General features: G+C 39.6%; 1 protein-coding gene across 6 annotated transcripts in view; it reads left to right on the forward strand.

The window, feature by feature from the left end:
* The window catches only part of LOC106881778 (winged helix repair factor 1-like), a 147,262-nt gene that overhangs the window by 22,822 nt on the left and 103,707 nt on the right, over positions 1-20,733 (forward strand). For 4 of the 6 annotated variants that reach the window (XM_089347097.1, XM_089347096.1, XM_089347098.1 and 1 more), the window contains one exon: positions 3,914-4,097. The exons of the other annotated variants lie outside the window; for them this stretch is intronic. The gene's annotated coding sequence lies outside the window, so the exon portion shown is untranslated. The remainder of the gene's footprint in view (positions 1-3,913; positions 4,098-20,733) is intronic. 6 annotated transcript variants of the gene reach the window in all.

Consider the following 20,733-nt stretch of genomic DNA (forward strand, 5'->3'; position numbering starts at 1 on the left):
AACACTTTGCAAGTGAATCAGTGGAGGCAAAGATGCGTCTCATTTACTTGACAATTTATGCACCACATTGCAGAAATCACAATGTAAGTATATCTGAAAGGATAGTCTTACACTGTTGTACCATTGAATTACAAATAATGCTCATCTGTTATGTAGTGAAACTACCTCCCACCATTAGATACAAACTACTATTGCCATTACATACAATCTTCTCATTTAAATATAAATAAATGCAAGTGTAGTAGAGAACCCATTCCTTGTCATCACGTGACTGATCATTATTCGAATCGGCAACTTCTTCGAACCGTTCCCGCCAGAACGCAAACTGACCAATCACAGCCCTTAATAAGGTCACGTGATAGAGTATATTTCTAATATCTGGTGAGCCCCCTTAACGCTATAAATAGATCAACTCATACCCCACAAATTTGTCTCGGTCCAGTTTCTCTTTGAGATCTGTTCGGTGTACCACACGACAGCAGCAGCAACAATTAGCCAGCGACCACTTCAACAGCTTCATCCAGCCAACGATGACCACCACCGTCGCCATATCAGCAACACGTTTCTACGACTACTACCAAGCAGCCTCTACACCACCAGCGTCAACACGACTTACTATGTACACCAAACCAAACCTCCGCGGCACACATCTCTCTCTTCGATTCTGTTAGGTGACTTAGCTTCACCACGATAATAAACAGACAAGAGATCTCAGCCTCCGATAAACGTCTGTCCTCAAGGCCCTGGCATCGAAGCCAAAACACAACTAGTGATAAGCTCTGCCAAACGACAAACGACGAACATCTGTATAACAAGAATCACGGCCCGGCATCGATGCCACGACATCACAACTAGTGATCAGCTCTGCCACACTCAGCCAACTCACTTCACATACAGAACTTTTCCTATAGTGTACTAAAGAACTGGTATAATTGCTCACGTGTTATTGACTCTTTCTCTGCTGTAATATTTCACATACACATACATGTATCACTCACATACATACTTTTCTTTGTACGACGGCCTGTCTTTGATTATGTTATTATATGTCGCATTCACACTCTCACACAGACATACATCTTTAACGCTACAATAAATATTTCTGTTAGTCATCTAATACGGTTGTGGTCTTTCATTACTGGTCATCTAGGTTATCGTCGCATAACATATCATGTATATTATCATTGATATATATATTTTGTGTTCGACCGTGTGACGCGTTTAAATAAAAGGAGTCCTCTGTTTTTCCATTCGTCACCATTTCTCCTTTTTGAGTTTACACGGTCGTTCCTTACAATTGGTGACCCCTGACGTTGATTCGTTCATACAGCCCTTCTGATCTGTACAGCCCAACTTGAAAAGTTCACATAACTTTTCCAAAAATGGTGACTAAATGCCAGTAATAGACCAACCGTTCTTTAAGTCTTTTTCACTACAATTTTTTTTTTTTTCGTCTGTTTGTCTTCGACAAACCGACTGGTGCGAGGCTAGTGTAGTGAAACTACCTCCCGCCATTAGATACAAGCTACTATCGCCATTACATACAATCTTCTCATTTAAATATAAATAAATGCGAGCGTAGTAGAGAACCCATTCCTTGTCATCACGTGACTGATCATTATTCGAATCGGCAACTTCTTCGAATCGTTCCCGCCAGAACGCAAACTGACCAATCACAGCCCTTAGTAAGGTCACGTGATAGAGTATATTTCTGATATCTGGTGAGTCCCCTTAACGCTATAAATAGATCAACTCATACCCCACAAATTTGTCTCGGTCCAGTTTCTCTTTGAGATCTGTTCGGTGTACCACACGACAGCAGCAGCAACAATTAGCCAGCGACCACTTCAACAGCTTCGTCCAGCCAACGATGACCACCGCTGTCGCCATATCAGCAACACGTTTCTACGACTACTACCAAGCAGCCTCTACACCACCAGCGTCAACACGACTTACTATGTACACCAAACCAAACCTCCGCGGCACACATCTCTCTCTTCGATTCTGTTAGGTGACTTAGCTTCACCACGATAATAAACAGACAAGAGATCTCAGCCTGCGATAAACGTCTGTCCTCAAGGCCCTGGCATCGAAGCCAAAACACAACTAGTGATAAGCTCTGCCAAACGACAAACGACAAACATCTGTATAACAAGAATCACGGCCCGGCATCGATGCCACGACATCACAACTAGAGATCATCTCTGCCACACTCAGCCAACTCACTTCACATACAGAACTTTTCCTATAGTGTACTAAAGAACTGGTATAATTGCTCACTTGTTATTGACTCTTTCTCTACTGTAATATTTCACATACATATACATGTATCACTCACATACATACTTTTCTTTGTACGACGGCCTGTCTTTGATTATGTTATTATATGTCGCATTCAACTCTCACACAGACATACATCTTTAACGCTACAATAAATATTTCTGTTATTCATCTAATACGGTTGTGGTCTTTCATTACTGGTCATCTATGTTCTCGTCGCATAACATATCATGTATATCATCATTGATATATATATTTTGTGTTCGACCGTGTGACGCGTTTAAATAAAAAGAGTCCTGTTTTTCCATTCGTCACCATTTCTCCTTTTTGAGTTCACACGGTCGTTCCTTACAGTTATGTTCGGGTGACCCTATAGGTTCCAATAATACAACTGTATTCGTCTTTGCTTAGGAAAAATGACTAAATTGTGGGTGTGAAGTCCCCATGAAGGGGTCTTTGTAACTTCTAAGAAGAAATTTTAGAAATATTACTTTATTTGTGTGTAATCTGTATGGTTAAGATTTCATCAACATCAAAAATATATGAATGTTCATGGTGGTTATGGCCGTTATGCATAGAATATAATTTCCAAATTTCATAAAGATCCATTCAGTACTTTTACGTAGTTTTGGATAAAAAAACAAATGACTAATGTGTGCGTTTGTGTGTATGTGTGTGTGTGTGAGTGTATATATGTATAGATATCTGTATGTATGTATATATGTGTGCATATTACATGTACATCTATATATATACATCTACACATATGTATACATATACATGTATGCATATAGATCTATATCTCTATATATATCTATACATATACGTGTACCTATACATCTATATGTATACATGTATACATATACATCTCTCTCTCTCTCTCTGAAACCATTAAAGTGAAAGTATCTGTCATTACAGTATCGAAATGTGATTGTTTCAGTTAGTGGAATAGTTTCATTTTTAAAGTGAAAGTATTTGACATGAGTGTTTTTGTTTCACTTTTGACACGTAATACTTAAATAGTGGAGGAGATATTATGTTGCTGTGGGCTCGAACTATGCAAGAAGTTTTGACTAAAACACAACCGGGACCCTAAGTAAGGCATGTGTAAGAAGTTTTGACTAAAACACAACCGGGACCCTAAGTAAGGCATGTGTAAAATTTGAATGAAATTGGTTGTGTAGTTCTCGAGTTTTAGGGAAACACACACACACACACACACAGACACAGACACACATTCTCATTTTTATATATATAGATAACTCATACGCAACCCTAACATTTAGCGCATGTCTTACTATTTGTATGTTGGTTCCCTGAAGATGAATTTATGTGCAATTCCAGCACCTCTTACTTCTTTGAAGTAGAGTGCACATATATTTTGAAACATATGTAGGAATTAAAGGAATTTATTGATTATATGCGTTTTGCTTCATATATATATATATATATATATATATATATATAAATTTAAAATAAGCAGAAAATGGAGAAAACTTTTGATCAACAAACAAATTGATTAGCATCGGTTATTATTTTTTTAAGGCAAAACTTTAACATTACTAACAGCCATTTCTGCTACCATTGTGCTGCCAAAGAAAATTATGAGAATAATATTTGTCCTCTTTTTTAGCACATCCAATCTGGTACATGGAGCTTCATCAGAGTGCATACAAATACATAAAAGAAAAGAAGAGGGAAGAGGAAAGAATAGCGTCTCAAGATGAGGAAAGAAGGCTTAATAAATTAGAATCACACCATTTTACAGTGTAAAGCTTGAAGTTAATGAGCAAATGAATAAACTAGAAAAATAATTGGTGGGTTTATCTTTCTTTAGGGGTACCAGGGTATACTCCTTTACTCTTTTCAGTCATTTAATTGTAGCCATGCTGGAGCACCGCCTTTAGTCGAGCAAATCGACCCGAGGACTTATTCTTTGTAAGCCTATATATATATACATATATACGACGGGCTTCTTTCAGTTTCCGTCTACCAAATCCACTCACAAGACTTTGATCGGCCCGAGGCTATAGTTGAAGACACCTGCCCAAGGTGCCACGCAGTGGGACTGAACCCGGGACTATGTGGTTTGTAAGCAAGCTACTTACCACACAGCCACTCTTACGTGATTCTAAATAATAATAAAATAAAACTAATACTTTAGTATAACTGGATTCGCCAATAGGTCTAGAAAAAGAATAGTACTTATGATTTTGTAAATGGTGCTAATTAATATTTATCCAAAAACATACCCATAAAGATGTTACAATAGTGTACTTACTGATATATTATAAAGACCAACCACTTGTCCGTTCTGGAATTCAATTTGCTATACAACACCGTGTGTATTGTGTGTCTTGTTAGTCCACTTTCACAAGCTGCTTGACATGTTGATTTTTGTGGGTTGTGATTAAACATTTCCTGCACTGTTGCCACATTCTCCACTGATCAGAATGTAGTTGAACGGCCACTTTTTCTTGCATCGGTCACGGAGCCCGTAGTCATCAGCTTTGCATGAACACTTTTTATTGTCTCCGAATGTAGTGTTGCATTCTTACCTTTCCATGCATGCTACCATCTCTGAACCAAAACAATGGAATTCCACACTTCATAGCATGCTGCTATGTTAAGTCACTCCTAAACAGTCAAGCGATCAGCTATCTGGAAAATAAGAAATAGGGTAATAAGAAATCCCCATTAGTGTTGTCTGTTTAAAAAATGTTTTCATCATGATTTCAGTGATTCTAAAAATTCTATAAGCAATTTCTAATGCCTAGTTACTTTCCACACACCCTGGATATGTATCTATCTGTCTATCTACCTACTAATCTATCTATCTATCTATATATATCATCATCATCATCGTTTAACGTCTGCTTTCCATGCTGGCATGGGTTGGACAGTTTGACTGAGGACTGGCAAGCCAGAAGGCTGCACCAGGCTCCAATCTGATCTGGCAAAGTTTCTATCAGCTGGATGCCCTTCCTAATGCCAACCACTCCAAGAGTGTAGTGGGTGCTTTTCACATGCCACTGGCACGAGGGCCAGTCAGTGGGTACTGGCATTGACCACATTTGAATGGTGCTTTTTACATGCCACTGGCACAGGAGCCAGTCAGACGGCACTGACACTGACCACTCTCAAATGGTGCTTTTTACATGCCACCAACACAGGAACGAGTCATGTGGTACTGGCAACAATCACGCTTGAATGGTTATTTTACTTGCCACTGGCATGGGACCAGTCAGGTGGCACTGGCATTGACCACACTCGAATGGTGCTTTTTACGTGCCACTGGCATGGATGCCAATCAGGCAGTACTGTCATTGGCCACGACAGTGACTTCACTTAACTCAGCAGGTCTTCACAAGTGCAGTTTATTGCCCACTGACTGAAGGGTACTCTTAAATGGGCTGGTTATGCTGCACTGGCATAGGCCACAGTTACGGTTTCACTTGGCTTGCCAGGTCTCAGTCACTTGTCATCGCCTCCCTGTTGCCCAATGTTCAAAAGTCGTGCTTCACCACCTCATCCCAGGTCTTCCTGGGTCTACCTCTTCCACAGGTTCTCTCTACTGCTAGGGTGTGGTACATTTTCACACAGCTGTCCTCATCTATATGCAACACATGACCATAGCAGTACAGTCATCTCTCTTGTACACCACATTTGATGCTTCTTGGGTCCAACTTTTCTCTCAGGATGCTTACACTCTGTCGTGTATGCACACTCACGTTACATATCCAGCAGAGTATACTAGCTTAATTCCTTGCAAGCTTACATGTCCTCAGCAGTCAAGGCCCATGTTTCACTGCCATGTAGCATGGCTGTTTGCACATGTGTCATACAGTCTACCTTTTACTCTGAGCGAGAGGTCCTTTGTCGCCAGCAGAGGTGGGAGCTCTCTCAACTTTGCCCAGGCTATTCTCATTCTAGCAGCTACAGAGTATCCACCCCCGCTACTGACTTGTTCCCCTTGGTAATAGAAGCTATCAATTACTTGTAGTTTTTCTCTCTGGAATGTGACAGAAGTTGTTCTCTGCACATTTTCAGTGTTTATTGCTCCTGAGCATTTGCCACATACAAAAACTATCTTCCTGGTTAGCCTGCCTTTGATATTGCTGCACCTCTTATGTGTCTATAGCTTACACTGGGTACATCTTATAGAGTTTCTACCTATGCCTTTTCTACAGATCGAGCGGGGCCAACTTCCTGAAAAGATTTGTGATTTGTCTGCCTTCCTACTTATTAAGACTTTGGTTTTTGCTAGATTAACTCTAAGGCCCTTCGATTCTAAACCTTGCTTCCACACCTGAAACTTCTCTTCTAGTTCTGATAGTGACTCAACTATTAGAGCAAAGTCATCAGCATAGAGAAGCTGTCAGGAGCATCCTGTCTTGAATTCTTCTGTTATTGACTGGAGGACTATGATAAATAAGAGGGGGCTGAGGACTGATTCTTGGTGGACCCCCTACTCCTACCCGGAATTCTTCACTTTACTCATTGCCAACCCTCACCTTACTGACAGCATCCCTGTACATGGCTTGTACAGCTCTCACTAACCATTCATCTGTACCTAGTTTTCACATTCACCACCGGATAAGGGATTAGGGGTCCCTATCAAAGACTTCTCCATGTCTACGAAACCAGGTACAGAGGTTTATCTTTGGCTAGGTATTTCTCCTGAAGCTGTCTTACCAGAAATATAGCATCAGTGGTGCTTTTCCCTGGCACAAACCCAAACTTCATCCTGTCTAAACTGACTCTCTCCCTAATTAGTTAGGCTATGATCCTCTCCATGACTTTCATTACCTGATCCAACAACTTGGTACCCCTGTAATTATTCGTATCTAATGCATCACCTTTGTAGCAGTTGACTATGGTGCTGCTACACCAGTCATTAGGTATGACTCCTTCATGTATCATCTGATTGACTATATGGGTGACTAGACTATAGCTAACACCGCCAGGCGTGTATATATATATATATATATATATATATATATATATATATATATATATATATATATATATATCAGGCACAACGCTTTGAACCATGAAGAATTTGTACCAGATTTTTGCAGAGTTTTGATATTTTTAAAATATTTTTTTGCAATTGTCTGATAATGTAGACATAGACTTGCCGAAATGCATCAATAAATTAAAATGATATTTTTTTCACTATTGTTACAATCATCTGAAATGGAACTGTCGAAGCATGATATTCAAGCAATTTTGCTATTCAACTTAAAAAAAAGATGTAAAGCAGCTGAAACTGCTTGCAATATCAACGAAATGTTTGGTGAGGAAATGACCAGTAAGTATTCAGCTCAAAAATGGTTTAAATGATTTTGTAGTGGAGACCTGAACCTTGAAGATCATGATCATAGTGGACACCCATCTGTTATCAATGACAGTCAATTAAAGACCTCATTGAGAAAGATCCATGTAAAACCACTCGAGAACTGGCAAAAGAACTTCAAGTTAACCATAAAACTGCCTGCAACCATTTGCATGCGATCAGAAAATCAAAAAAGCTCAACAAATGGGTACCATGCGATTTGAATGAAAATCGGAAAATGCGCAGGTATGAAATTTGCTTGTTGCTTCTTCTCCATAACCAGACCAATTCATTTCTCGACCATATTGTAACTTGTGATGAAATGTGGATTCTGTGCAATAATAAAAAATGTTCTTCACGGTGGTTGGACCAAAATGAAGCACCGAAAACCTTCCCTATACCCGAGTTCTTCAGAAAGAAAGTTATGGTGACTGGTGGTATACTGCTGGACTCATCCATTATAACTTCTTAAAACCCAGAATAACCATTACTGCCATGAAATTGCTAGAATGAACAAAAAACTGCTACTCCTCCATCCCAGATTGGTCAACAGAAGAGGGCCAATCATTTTTCATGACAATGCTCGATCACACGTTTCACTGATGATGCTCCAGATGTTGAGGGAACTTGGCTATGAAGTTCTTCCCACCCAGCTTATTCTCCAGACCTTTCTCCTACCAACTACCACTTTTTCAAGCATCTTGATGATTTCCTGCAAGAGGAGTTCCTAAAATCAAACTGATGCTGAAAGTGTGTTCAAAGAGTTCATCAGCTCCAGAATTCCAGATTTTTATGTTATTGGAATAAACAAACTTGTAACTTGTTGGCAAAAATGTGTTGATTGTAATGGTACTTATTTTGGTGAATAAATCTTCACATGCATGCATGTGAAGATCCTACGTGCTGCTAGCACATGAGGTGAAATCGATACTGAGATGTCTGTACTTTTCTTTGTAGTTTTAAAAAGGTAAGGGCTATTTTTATTATATTCACTGCATTAACCATGCGTGTTTACTTAGAGTGAAATATGTGGCTTTCGAGTGTTGACTCTTCTTTCTAGCATAGCTGGTATATTTTGCACCCTAAGTTTTATGTATGTATATATATATGTGTGTGTGTGTATATTCTTTTATTTGTCTCAGTCATTTGACTACGACCATACTGGAACACTGCCTTTAGTTGAGCAAATCGACCCCAGGACTTATTCTTTGTAAGCCTAGTACTTATTCTATCGTTATGTTACGGAAATGTAAACATACCAGTATCGGTTATCAAGCGATGTTGGGTGGGGGGACAAACACAGACACACAAATATATATATGTATACAATGAGCTTCTTTCAGTTTCCATCTACCAAATCCACTCACAAGGCTTTGGTTTGCCCAAGGCTATAGTAGAAGACACTTGCCCAAGGTGCCACACAGTGGGACTGAACCCTGAACTGTGTGATTGGTAAGCAAGATGTATAGATGTATGTACAGTATCTCACAAGTATGTACACCCCTAAAAATTTTCAATAAAATTGCCATTACTTTGATAATATTGAAGGAAATCAAACGAAATTTATACTGAATAAAATATATTATACATGCAAACTTTATACAAATTTGGAACACAAAACAAACATTTTCAAAGATATGGACGAAATATTAATTTTCAAATGATACAAAAATATGTAGATCTTAAAGGATTATTTGCTATATTCAATAATTAGTGTGACCAACTTCTGGGTATAGAGTTGACTAAATTTCCGCATATAACCAACTAGCTTAAAAGCCACCCTGTTGGGTTGTTTTTCAGTTAGTGTATAGGTTTTAAGCAACTGACCCCGAATAGTAAGATCTGCAAACAGATCTCTGACTTGTTTTGGAGAATTTGTTGCAGTTGCTTCATCCAAAGTCATAGCCCAATGATGATCATATTATCACAAAAAATCGTGTAAAAGAAATTTCCAAAAACAATCGCAGTAATGAAAACATCAGAATCCAAAATTTCAGGATTACAGGTCTAGATTCAGCTCGGGATCTTTTAAATTTATTCATGGAGTTAGCCTTTAGATTATACAAGTTATTGTACAAAAAAATTTGGTTGCAAAATGTCACATGAAAAAATCGCTGAAAACAATTACAGTAATGAAAATTTGGGAATCCAAAATTTCAGGATTGTGCTTTCAGTAGAAAGGATTTATTAAAGTTGAAAAAGTGTGACACACTGACATTCACATTTATTATATTTGATATGTTTAATTTTGGGGAATCTTTATTTCAATTAAAGTGTATTTTATATGTATGTGTGTGTGTGTAAATATATATGTATTAAAGAAAGCAAAAAATAAAGCAAAAATAATAGTGACAGGAATTTCTGTCAAAGAGACATGCTTAAACAAAGTTGTACATCATTTCCCTCTTTCTCTCACACACCCACTCTTTCTCTCTCTTTTATTATTACTCCTACTACCACCATCAACACTACTACTTGTAATAAAACATCATCAGCTCTCCCTAAATTTCTGACTCTTTCTCTCCCTCTCTTTTCATTTCTCTCTCTCTCTCTCTTCACCACCACCCTCACCATTTCTATGCCTACAATTACTCTCACCCCATCATGATGAATAGTTGGAGTGTCATTGTATGTGTGTATATATATATATATATATATATGTATATATATATATATATATATATATATATATCTGTATATATAAAAGGCAGGATGTGTGTGTGTACGTGAATGTAATTTATGCACGTCCACAAATTAGCACGCATGTCGCTCCAATTTTAGGAGGACATTCGACATGACCCTGTCTGCATTTTCATCAACTTTTTCTCTCAGAGGCACCTGCATATAGCTGTAAAAATCGATTTTCAACCGTAACTTTTACCAATTTTGAAGTTTGCTAACATGGCGAAGTCAAAATGTGCGTATGTGCATGAAGGAGAGAGAGAAATTGTGTTGATGTATGTGTGAGAGATAGAGATTGTTTGCCAGCGTCTAACAAAAAAAAAAGTAAAGAAAAAGTGGGAGAGGGAGACAAAGCGTCTAACGAAAGAAAAGATAGGTAAGGAAGACAGAAAGCGTCTAACAAAAGAAAAAGTGGGAGAGGGAAGTAAGGAAGACAGTGTCAGCGTTCATGAAAAATGAAAATGTAAAATGCTTTTTTTTTCTTAAACATGAGATATAGTTTTAAATATAGGATGTTTTTGAAAGACACTATATTTTATAATGAGATTATATATACTTTCTCACACAACAATTAAAATATATTTATTTTAAATCATTTATTTATTTTAAATCGTTCATCTTTCTCCCCCCTCTCAATCTCAGACACAAGCACATATACTACTTTGGGAGCGAAAGAGTTTTGTTTATATTTCACAACAACAATGAAACAAAGAGGTATGTAACAATTTGTCAGTGAATTACACAATATAAATGGGTAAAATTTCCGCGGCTCCCCCCCCCTCCAACCCGATTTTCGGACCACAAAAAGGGATTGGTAATTTTTCAGATTAACACCTGCACGATTTCCACTAGGGTGTTAGGGTTTTAGGGTTAGGGTTTAGGGTTAGGGTTGGTGTTAGGGTTTTAGGGAAGTTATTCCAATCCAGATCCCCAATGCAAACCTTCAGATCAACCTTCTCCTATGCAGATCTCTAATGCAACTTAAAAAAAACAGTCAATGAGTGGAAATAACCAATAAACTGATTCCTTATGGGATTTCCCAATCAAATTGCCAGCAAACCATTTTCAGCCAAACCAATTTCAACGGATTTCGCTCAAATTTGATGTCGATGTTACTTATTTTGGTCTGAAATAAAGCACTTGATCACTTGCTAATCCTAGCTTAATCTCGGGCAGCGCTGGGCTATACTGCTAGTGTATATATGTATATATATATATTTGTATATATATATATATATATATATATATATATATATATATATATGTATATATATGTATATATATTTGTGTGTATATATATGTATGTATATATATATATATATATATATATATATATATATATATATATATATATATATATATGCATATATGTATATATATTTGTGTGTATATATATGTATGTATGTATATATATATATATATATATATATATATATATATATATATATATATGCATATATGTATATATATTTGTGTGTATATATATATATATATATATATGCATATATGTATATATATTTGTGTGTATATATATATATATATATATATATATATATATATATGCATATATGTATATATATTTGTGTGTATATATATATATATATATATATATATGCATATATGTATATATATGTATACTTTTGTTTCAGCCAGTGCCTGTGGTCATGCTGGAGCACCATTATCATCATCATTATCAACATCGTTTAACGTCCGCTTTCCATGCTACCATGGGTTGGAAGATTTGACTGAGGACTGGTGAAACAAGATGGCTACACCAGGCTCCAATCTGATTTGGCAGAGTTTCTACAGCTGGATGCCGTTCCTAACGCCAACCACTCTGAGAGTGTAGTGGGTGCTTTTACATACCACCGGCACGAAGGCCAGTCAGGTGGTACTGGCAACGACCACACTCGAAATGGTGTATTTTACATGCCACCTGCACAGGAGCCAGTGCAGCGGGACTGGCAACGATCTCGCTCGAATGTCTTTTCACGTGCCAGGAAGGCGATGTTGGTAACGGTCATGCTCAAATGATGCTATTTACGTGCCACCGGCACGAAAGCCAGACAGCTGGTGCTCTGGCAACGATCACGCTTGGACAGTGCTCTTAGTGATTTACTGGTACTGGTGCCATCACGATTTCACTTTTGCTTGTCCCAACAGGTCTTCGCAAGCCGAACCAGTCTACAAATTTAGTTCGATTTCGATTTCACTTGCCTCAACAGGTCTTCGCCAGCGGTGTTTAGTGTCCAAAGAAGGAATGTTACGCAAAAGTGGGCTGGCTACATCCCTGGCAGAGGCTTTGGATTTTGGTCTCACTTGGCTTGCTGGGTCTTCTCATGCACAGCATATTTCCAAAGGTCTCAGTCAGAAGTCATTGCCTCGGTGAGGCCTAGAGTTCGAAGGTCGTGCTTTCTGGGCCTGCCTCTTCCACGGGTTCCCTCAACCGCTACGGTGTGACACTTTTTCACACAGCTATCCTCATCCATTCTTGCCACATGTCCATACCAGCGCAATCATCTCTCTTGCACACCACAATTGATGCTTCTTAGGTTCAACTTTTCTCTCAAGATACTTACACTCTGTCGGGTATGCACACTGACATTACTTATCCATCGGAGCATACTGGCTTCATTCCTTGCGAGTTATGCATGTCCTCAGCAGTCAAGGCCCATGTTTCACTGCCATGTAGCATGGCTGTTCGTACACATGCGTCATACAGTCTGCCTTTTACTGTGAGTGAGACTCCCTTTGTCACCAGCAGAGGTAAGAGCTCTCTGAACTTTGCCCAGGCTATTCTTATTCTAGTAGATACACTTTCAGCACACCCACCCCCACTACTAACTTGGTCACCCAGATAGTGGAAGCTATCAACTACCTCTAGTTTTTCTCCCTGGAATGAGACAGAAGTTGTTTCCTGTTTGTTTACAGTGTTTATTGCACCTGAACATCTGCCACATACAAAAACTAACTTCCTAGTTAGCCTGCCTTTGATATTGCTGCACCTCTTATGTGTCCATAGCTTGCACTGGGTACATCTTATAGAGTTTCTACCGATCGAGCAGGGCCATCTACCTGAAGGGGTCTGTGTTTTGTTTACCTTCAAACTTAGAACTTTGGTTTTAGCTAAGTTGAACCTAAGGCCCTTCGATTCTAGTCCCTACTTCCACACCTCTAGTTCTGATAGTGATTCAGAAATTAGTGCTAGGTCATCAGCATAGAGGAGCTCCCAGGGGTATCCTGTCTTGAATTCTTCCATTATCGCCTGGAGGACAATGATAAATAGGAGGGGGCTGAGGACAGACCTTGGTGGACCCCTACCTCTACCCGGAATTCTTCACTGTACTCATTGCCAACCCTCACCTTACTGACAGCGTCTCTGTACATGGCTCGCACAGCTCTCACTAACCATTCTTCTATCCCTAGTTTCCTCATTGACCACCAGATAAGGGATCGGAGGACCCTGTCAAAGGCTTTCTCCGTGTCAACGAAAGCTAGGTACAGAGGTTTATCCTTGGCTAGGTATTTCTCCTGCAGCTGTCTTACCAAAAATATAGCATCAGTGGTGCTTTTCCCTGGCATGAACCCAAACTGCATCTCATCTAAACTGACGCGCTCCCTAATTAGTTGGGCTATGACCCTCTCCGTGACTTTCATTACCTGATCCAACAACTTGATACCTCTGTAATTATTTGTATCTAAGGCGTCACCTTTATCTTTGTAACAATTGACTATAGTGCTGCTACACCAGTCATTGGGTATGACTCCTTCGTGTACCACCTGGTTAACAATATGCCCAGGTCTCGCATTGACTGTGTCTCTAGGATTGCAATCCCTCCAGGTCCAGTGTATTTAATTGGTATTGCATTTAGTTTTGCATGCTGATAACACAAGGCTTGAAACCTTTCAGCATTAAGCTGCATGCTATTCTTTTCATCCAACTCACATTGCAGGTGCATAGTGTCTTCAGAGTTCTGTATCACCTGTGAGACTTTTGTATCATCTGCATAACTTTTGATCATGGTTCTGTGTGGCTGAGGGCATATCTGAGAGGGCCATTATGAACAGTAGTGGTCCCAAAACAGTGCCTTGCGGAACACCACTCACTATTTGCATGTAATTAGAGGTGGCCCCATTGGCTACTACCACCTGACTTCTATCCTTCAGAAAGTCATGCAGCCATTCTCTGAATTTCCCAACTATGCCAAGATCATGCAGTTTGTGACATATCATTCCATGATAGACTTTTTCGAAGGCTTTTGCAAAGTCAAGATATATCACTTCCACATTTGAGTGGTTCAGCAGCTGTTTCAACAACCAGTCATAGTGTTGTAAGAGTTTAGTAAGGCAGCTTAGTTGGAAATCATGTTGTGTGTCAGTCAGCAAGTCATTTTCTTCAAGGAAGGTGATTAGTTTTCTTCTGATTATTTGTTCCAGGACTTTGCTGGTGTACGTGGTCAGAAAGATAGGTCTGTAGTTTTTGACTTCTGCTCTGCTACCTCCTTTATGAATAGGGCATATTTTACTCTCCTTCAGCTTGCTTGGAAGTTTCCCAGTTGCAAGGAAGCTCTGAAAGAGGGACTGCAGTGGTTTTGCTAGGGCTCGCTTTCATTCTTTTTGAAGGATTGCATCAAGACCAGTAACTGAGTTCGGGTTCATTTCATCTATATCCCTTATTATATCTTCTTTTATATTGATATAATCAATCATCATTGCCTCTGATTTTATATCTGGAGTGGTAAAAATGTCAGCTGAATTGCAAGTTTCCTAGAGGTGGAGTGAAAACACTTTTGAATTGCTCATTTAGTATTTCACTTATGCTCATTGGGTTTCCTGTGAGTGAACCAACTTTTTCGAGGAGTGGCCCTATCTTGCTATACACTGAGGCTGTTTCTTGGACAAATTTGCAGAAGGCTCTGGAGTTAGATTTCATATTGTCTATAGCCCAGGCTTCTTTGTCTGCTCTTTCTTTTTCATGGGAGAGTTGCAGATTTTTTTCAATTTCCAGCAGTTGTATTTTCAGGTGGGATTTCTCACTGCTTTCAATTTGTTTAGGCAATTTGAAATTTTTGTATGCCGTCTCATAAGAATTTTCCTCTCCCTGGAGATTTTTGTTCTTGTGTACAGTGGTCTTTCTCTCCAGGACACATTTATTTGTAGCATATGGCTTGCATTACAGACACGAATTGTTGAAGTTTCATATCGATGTCTGGTGAGGAGAAACATTTAGACCAGTTTTGTTTGAGGATCTCTTTCTCAATTTGTTTCCAGTTTGCCTTTTGGAAGTTCAAGCTGCAAAGATTTTGAGAGTTTCATGTAGGCTGCATGTCCATAGTTTCCTTTGGTCTGTACATGATCAGCTCTACCATATTGTGATCCAAGAGTAGTGTCGGTGTGACTTTCATATTATGGATGAGATCCATATTATTTGTGAAGCAAAGATCCAGTATGTTACTTGCCCTGGTTGGTTGGAGTACTATTTGTTCTATGTACAAAGTGTTGATGAGGTTCAGGAGGGACTTCACCTGTACTTATTCGCATCACACCATTCCTGGGAGAGAAAGGCTCTCAGCCCATCCGACATTGAGCAGATTGAAGTTTCCCATAAGAAGTACACTTATGTGTTATTCTAATGTAACTAGAACTTCTTCTATTTTTGTAAGGCAGTCTCCATGATTCAGAGCATCTGGGTGGGGGTGGGGGCAATATGTAGTACATATAACTACATTGAGTTGTCTTATATGTACAATTAGTGTATCACATACTGAATTTGAGTGTGACAAAAGGACCTGGAGTGTGAGGTTTTCGCAGATGTACATAGCAACTCCACCGTGACTCCTCTCTTTTCTGTTAGTTCATAATTCGACATACTGAGGTATGTGTATTTCTGCATTTGCTATATCTGGTTTCAGGTGTCTTTCCATAAGTGCTATGCATAAGGCTTGATTGCATGCAACAAGGTCTCTCAGGAAAGGAATTTTTGTCCTGTTATTAAGTGTTAACAGTCCTCTGATGTTCAGTAAAAGCACCAATGTGATGTCTGTGTTGTTGCCAGTGGTGTCCACTTTGGGTCCATTTGCTGTGGTGGTCTTGTGTATTGTGGATAGTCCCACCTGTGAGATTGATGTAGCCAGGTAAGTTGCTGTACAATCTTTTGTACCATGCACAAAAATAATTGTTGTTCAGCAGCTGCTCTTTCCACAACATGTTGATAGGACTGGTTTGTAGCATGCACTACATCTGTGTATTTCCATTTTAGGGCAGGTGGTGCGTGGTCCTTTCCTTTTGACAGGTGGCTTCCACCCTGTTTCATGCTGGTGTGCAAAACGGCAGCTTGCATCTCCCTCTGTAAGCCAGCAGACACCTTTCAAGTAGAATTTGCACATTCATGTCTGCTGCCTCTTTTTATCCTTTTTGTTGTATGGGCAGTCAGATTTGCTTTCTTCAGCTGTTTCATCTTTCATTTTAGCTCCTTTTGACTGTTCTTTCTTGGCTCTTTCACCTCTATGATTTCTCAGTTGAATGTGGTAGGGGCACATTCACTTGGGTGTATTTTCCTGACAGGTTTCTCACTGAAACCGTCTTTGTTTCCTTGAGCGTCTACCAAGTGGGGGAGAACATCTTTCATCTACATCTGTGCTTCCATCCTTGTCATCTTTGTGGTGTTCATTATCGAAGATTGCATCAAGAGTGCTGATGTGGGATCATATGTGAGCGTAGAAGCGTGTAAACTCCTGCTTCTTTCGTTCTGTCTGTGCTGAAGTTCTTGAGTAGCCATTGCTCTTCAGCAATGTTGACCCTCTCTACAAGAATCAATAATCTCGTAAGTCAAAAGCAAAACATAGAGAAAAGACCTTATGTAAATTTCACTTTCTACTTTCGTCTAATAATAGCTATCAATAAATGACAGAAAATGCATGAAGATACTTATCCAGTTTTTCCTAAAAGATGGGTATTTCCAAGGCAGTGGAAGATTTCAAACTTCTTTTCAAATTATTGTAATACCGTGTACTGCTTAGTACAATACACATGTTTACATTTCGTATATTCTTAAGGGCTTTTTCTTTCTTTCTCTTCTATATATTACAGATGGTATTTCTTTCAATGTGTTGCATTGTGTTTCACTCATGAGTTATTCAGGTTGTGATTATTTTTTTTTTTCCAATTGAAAATCAGTTATTTTAAAACTTGTGTAAAATCCACATGTTGTTATTTGCAATGTTTACACTTCACACATTCACAAAAGATTCTTCTTGTTTTATATAGTTCAATTTGTATTTCTTCAATTCAGGACTTTTTAAGGTTTTTTTTTTTTTGCTGTATAAATTACAGCTTTTTAGAAATTTGTTAGCAATTTTCTGGGAGCTTACAAAAGCACATGTTGATCAAAGGCTGCTATATATATATATATATATATATATATATATACACACGAAGGAGTCATACCCAATGACTGGTGTAGCAGCACCATAGTAAACTGCTACAAAGGTAAAGGTGACGCTTTAGACACTAATAATTACAGAGGCATCAAGCTGTTAGATCAGGTTATGAAAGTTACGGAGAGGGTCATAGCCCAACTAATTAGGGAGCAAATCAATTTAGATGAGATGCAGTTTGGGTTCGTGCCAGGTAAAAGCACCACTGATGCCATATTTCTAGTGAGACAGCTGCAGGAGAAATATCTAGCCAAGGATAAACCTCTGTACCTGGCCTTCGTTGACATGGAGAAAGCCTTTGACAGGGTCCCCCGATCCCTTATCTGGTGGTCAATGAGAAAACTTGGGATAGAAGAATGGTTAGTGAGAGCTGTGCGAGCCATGTACAGAGATGATGTCAGTAAGGTGAAGGTTGGAAATGAGTACAGTAATGAATTCCGGGTAGAGGTACGGGTCCACCAAGGTTCCGTCCTCAGCCCCCTCCTATTTATCATAGTCCTCCAGGCGATCACAGAGGAATTCAAGACAGGTTACCCCTGGGAGCTCCTCTATGCTGATGACCTTGCACTAATTGCGCAGTCACTATCAGAACTAGAGGAGAAGTTTAAGGTGTGGAAGCAAGGACTAGAATCGAAGGGCCTTAGAGTCAACCTAGCAAAATCCAAAATCCTAATAAGTAGGAAGGTAGATAAAACACAAACCCCTTCAGGTAGATGGCCCTGCTCAGTATGCAGTAAAGGAGTAGGTAGTAACTCTATAAGATGTACCCGGTGCAAGCTATGGACACATAAGAGGTGCAGCAATATCAAAGGCAGATTAACTACAAAGTTAGTTTTTGTATGTGGCAGATGTTCAGGTGCAATAAACACTGTAAACAAACAGGAAACAACTTCTATCTCATTCCAGGGAGAAAAACTAGAGGTAGTTGATAGCTTCCGCTATCTGGGTGACCAAGTTAGTAGTGGGGGTGGGTGCACTGAAAGTGTAACCGCTAGAAGAAGAATAGCCTGGGCCAAGTTTAGAGAGCTCTTACCTCTGCTGGCGACAAAGGGACTCTCACTCAGGGTAAAAGGCAGACTGTATGACGCATGTGTACGAACAGCCATGCTACATGGCAGTGAAACATGGGCTGTGACTGCTGAGGACATGCGTAAGCTCGCAAGGAATGAAGCCAGTATGCTCCGCTGGATGTGTAATGTAAATGTGCATACCCGTCAGAGTATGCACATTCCAGGGAGAAAAACTAGAGGTAGTTGATAGCTTCCGCTATCTGGGTGACCAACTTAGTAGTGGGGGTGGGGGCGCTGAAATTGTAACCGCTAGAATAAGAATAGCCTGGGCCAAGTTTAGAGAGCTCTTACCTCTGCTGGCGACAAAGGGACTCTCACTCAGGGTAAAAGGCAGACTGTATGACGCATGTGTACGAACAGCCATGCTACATGGCAGTGAAACATGGGCTGTGACTGCTGAGGACATGCGTAAGCTCACAAGGAATGAAGCCAGTATGCTCCGCTGGATGTGTAATGTAAATGTGCATACCCGTCAGAGTGTAAGTATCTTGAGAAAGAAGCGTCAGTAGTGGTGTGCAAGAGAGACGATTGCGCTGGTTTGGACATGTGGTGAGAATGAATGAGGATAGCTGCGTGAAAAAGTGTCACTCCCTAACAGTTGAGGGAACCCGTGGAAGAGGTAGGCCCAGGACGATAGATCGCGTGAGATAGAGAAAAAATACATACATAATCATGAATTCAAGACATAAATGTATAGTTAGAGAGAACGAAGTGGGGTGGTGGATGGGAAGCACATCAGAAGGGATAATATATGAAAAATAGGAATGACTTAGCTATTGTTCATGTCTTGGTGAGCTTCGTCGTGGGTTCTATTAGCTAATGGACTGGCTCTTGTGCGGGTGGCACATAAAAGACACCATTTCGAGCGTGGCCGTTTTCGTGCGGGTGACACGTAAAAGCACCCACTACACTCTCTGAGTGGTTGGTGTTAGGAAGGGCATCCAGCTGTAGAAACTCTGCCAAATTAGATTGGAGCCTGGTGTAGCCATCCGGTTGCACCAGTCCTCAGTCAAATCGTCCAACCCATGCTAGCATGGAAAGCGGACGATTAAACGATGATGATATACACACACACACACACACACACACACACACACATATATATATATATATATATGTGTGTGTGTGTGTGTGTGTGTGTGTGTGTGTGTGTATTTATATATATATATATGTAGAGAAACGACCGTGCGAACCAAAGGAGAATGGTGATGAATGGAACAGGCTCCTTTTAACGTGTCGCATGGTCGACACAAAAATATAATATATGTCATATACTATAACATAAGAGAATTCGCATGTGAAATGCATGGAAATGCCAGTAAGGAAAAGATAGAGACTCAACCGGTAAAGATGTATAACAGTAAGGTTTATTGGTTGTCAACTAGAATGTCTGTGTGAGTGTGAATGCGACATAATAAAACAATATAAGACAGGCCGTCATGTAAACAAAAGAGTGTATGTATACAAATATATGTATGTGAATGCAAGAGATACAGAGCATAGAAAAGTGTCTGTAACACGGATAAGAAATACCAGTTCTCGGTTAAGGTACACAGTAGATTGAAAGTCTGTATATAAGAGGTTGAGGCAGAGCTAAGTCACTTGTCGTGCAGTTGAGGCTTCTATGCCGAGCCGGGCTACTTGATACAGGTGTTTCTCGCAGGTGTCGAATTCTGGCTGTTATTTCGTGGTAAAACAATTCACACAAACAGTAGTGTTGAGAGAAGCTGCGGTTGCTGTTGGTAGCTTGTGTACGTAGAGATGTCGTGTTGACGTTGGGGACGAAGGTTGTAGTAAACAGTTGAACGATGGTGTTGATGTCGTTGCTGGAAACTGGCTGGTTGGTGTTACGTGGTCAACGACCAGACCATAGCAGGTCTGAAGTCGCGACCCACTGGCGCAGATAAAGCAGGCTATTTATAGGTAC

The sequence above is a fragment of the Octopus bimaculoides genome, chromosome 2 (genome assembly GCF_046866305.1).
Source record: "Octopus bimaculoides isolate indiv1 chromosome 2, ASM4686630v1, whole genome shotgun sequence".
NCBI lineage: Eukaryota > Metazoa > Mollusca > Cephalopoda > Octopoda > Octopodidae > Octopus > Octopus bimaculoides.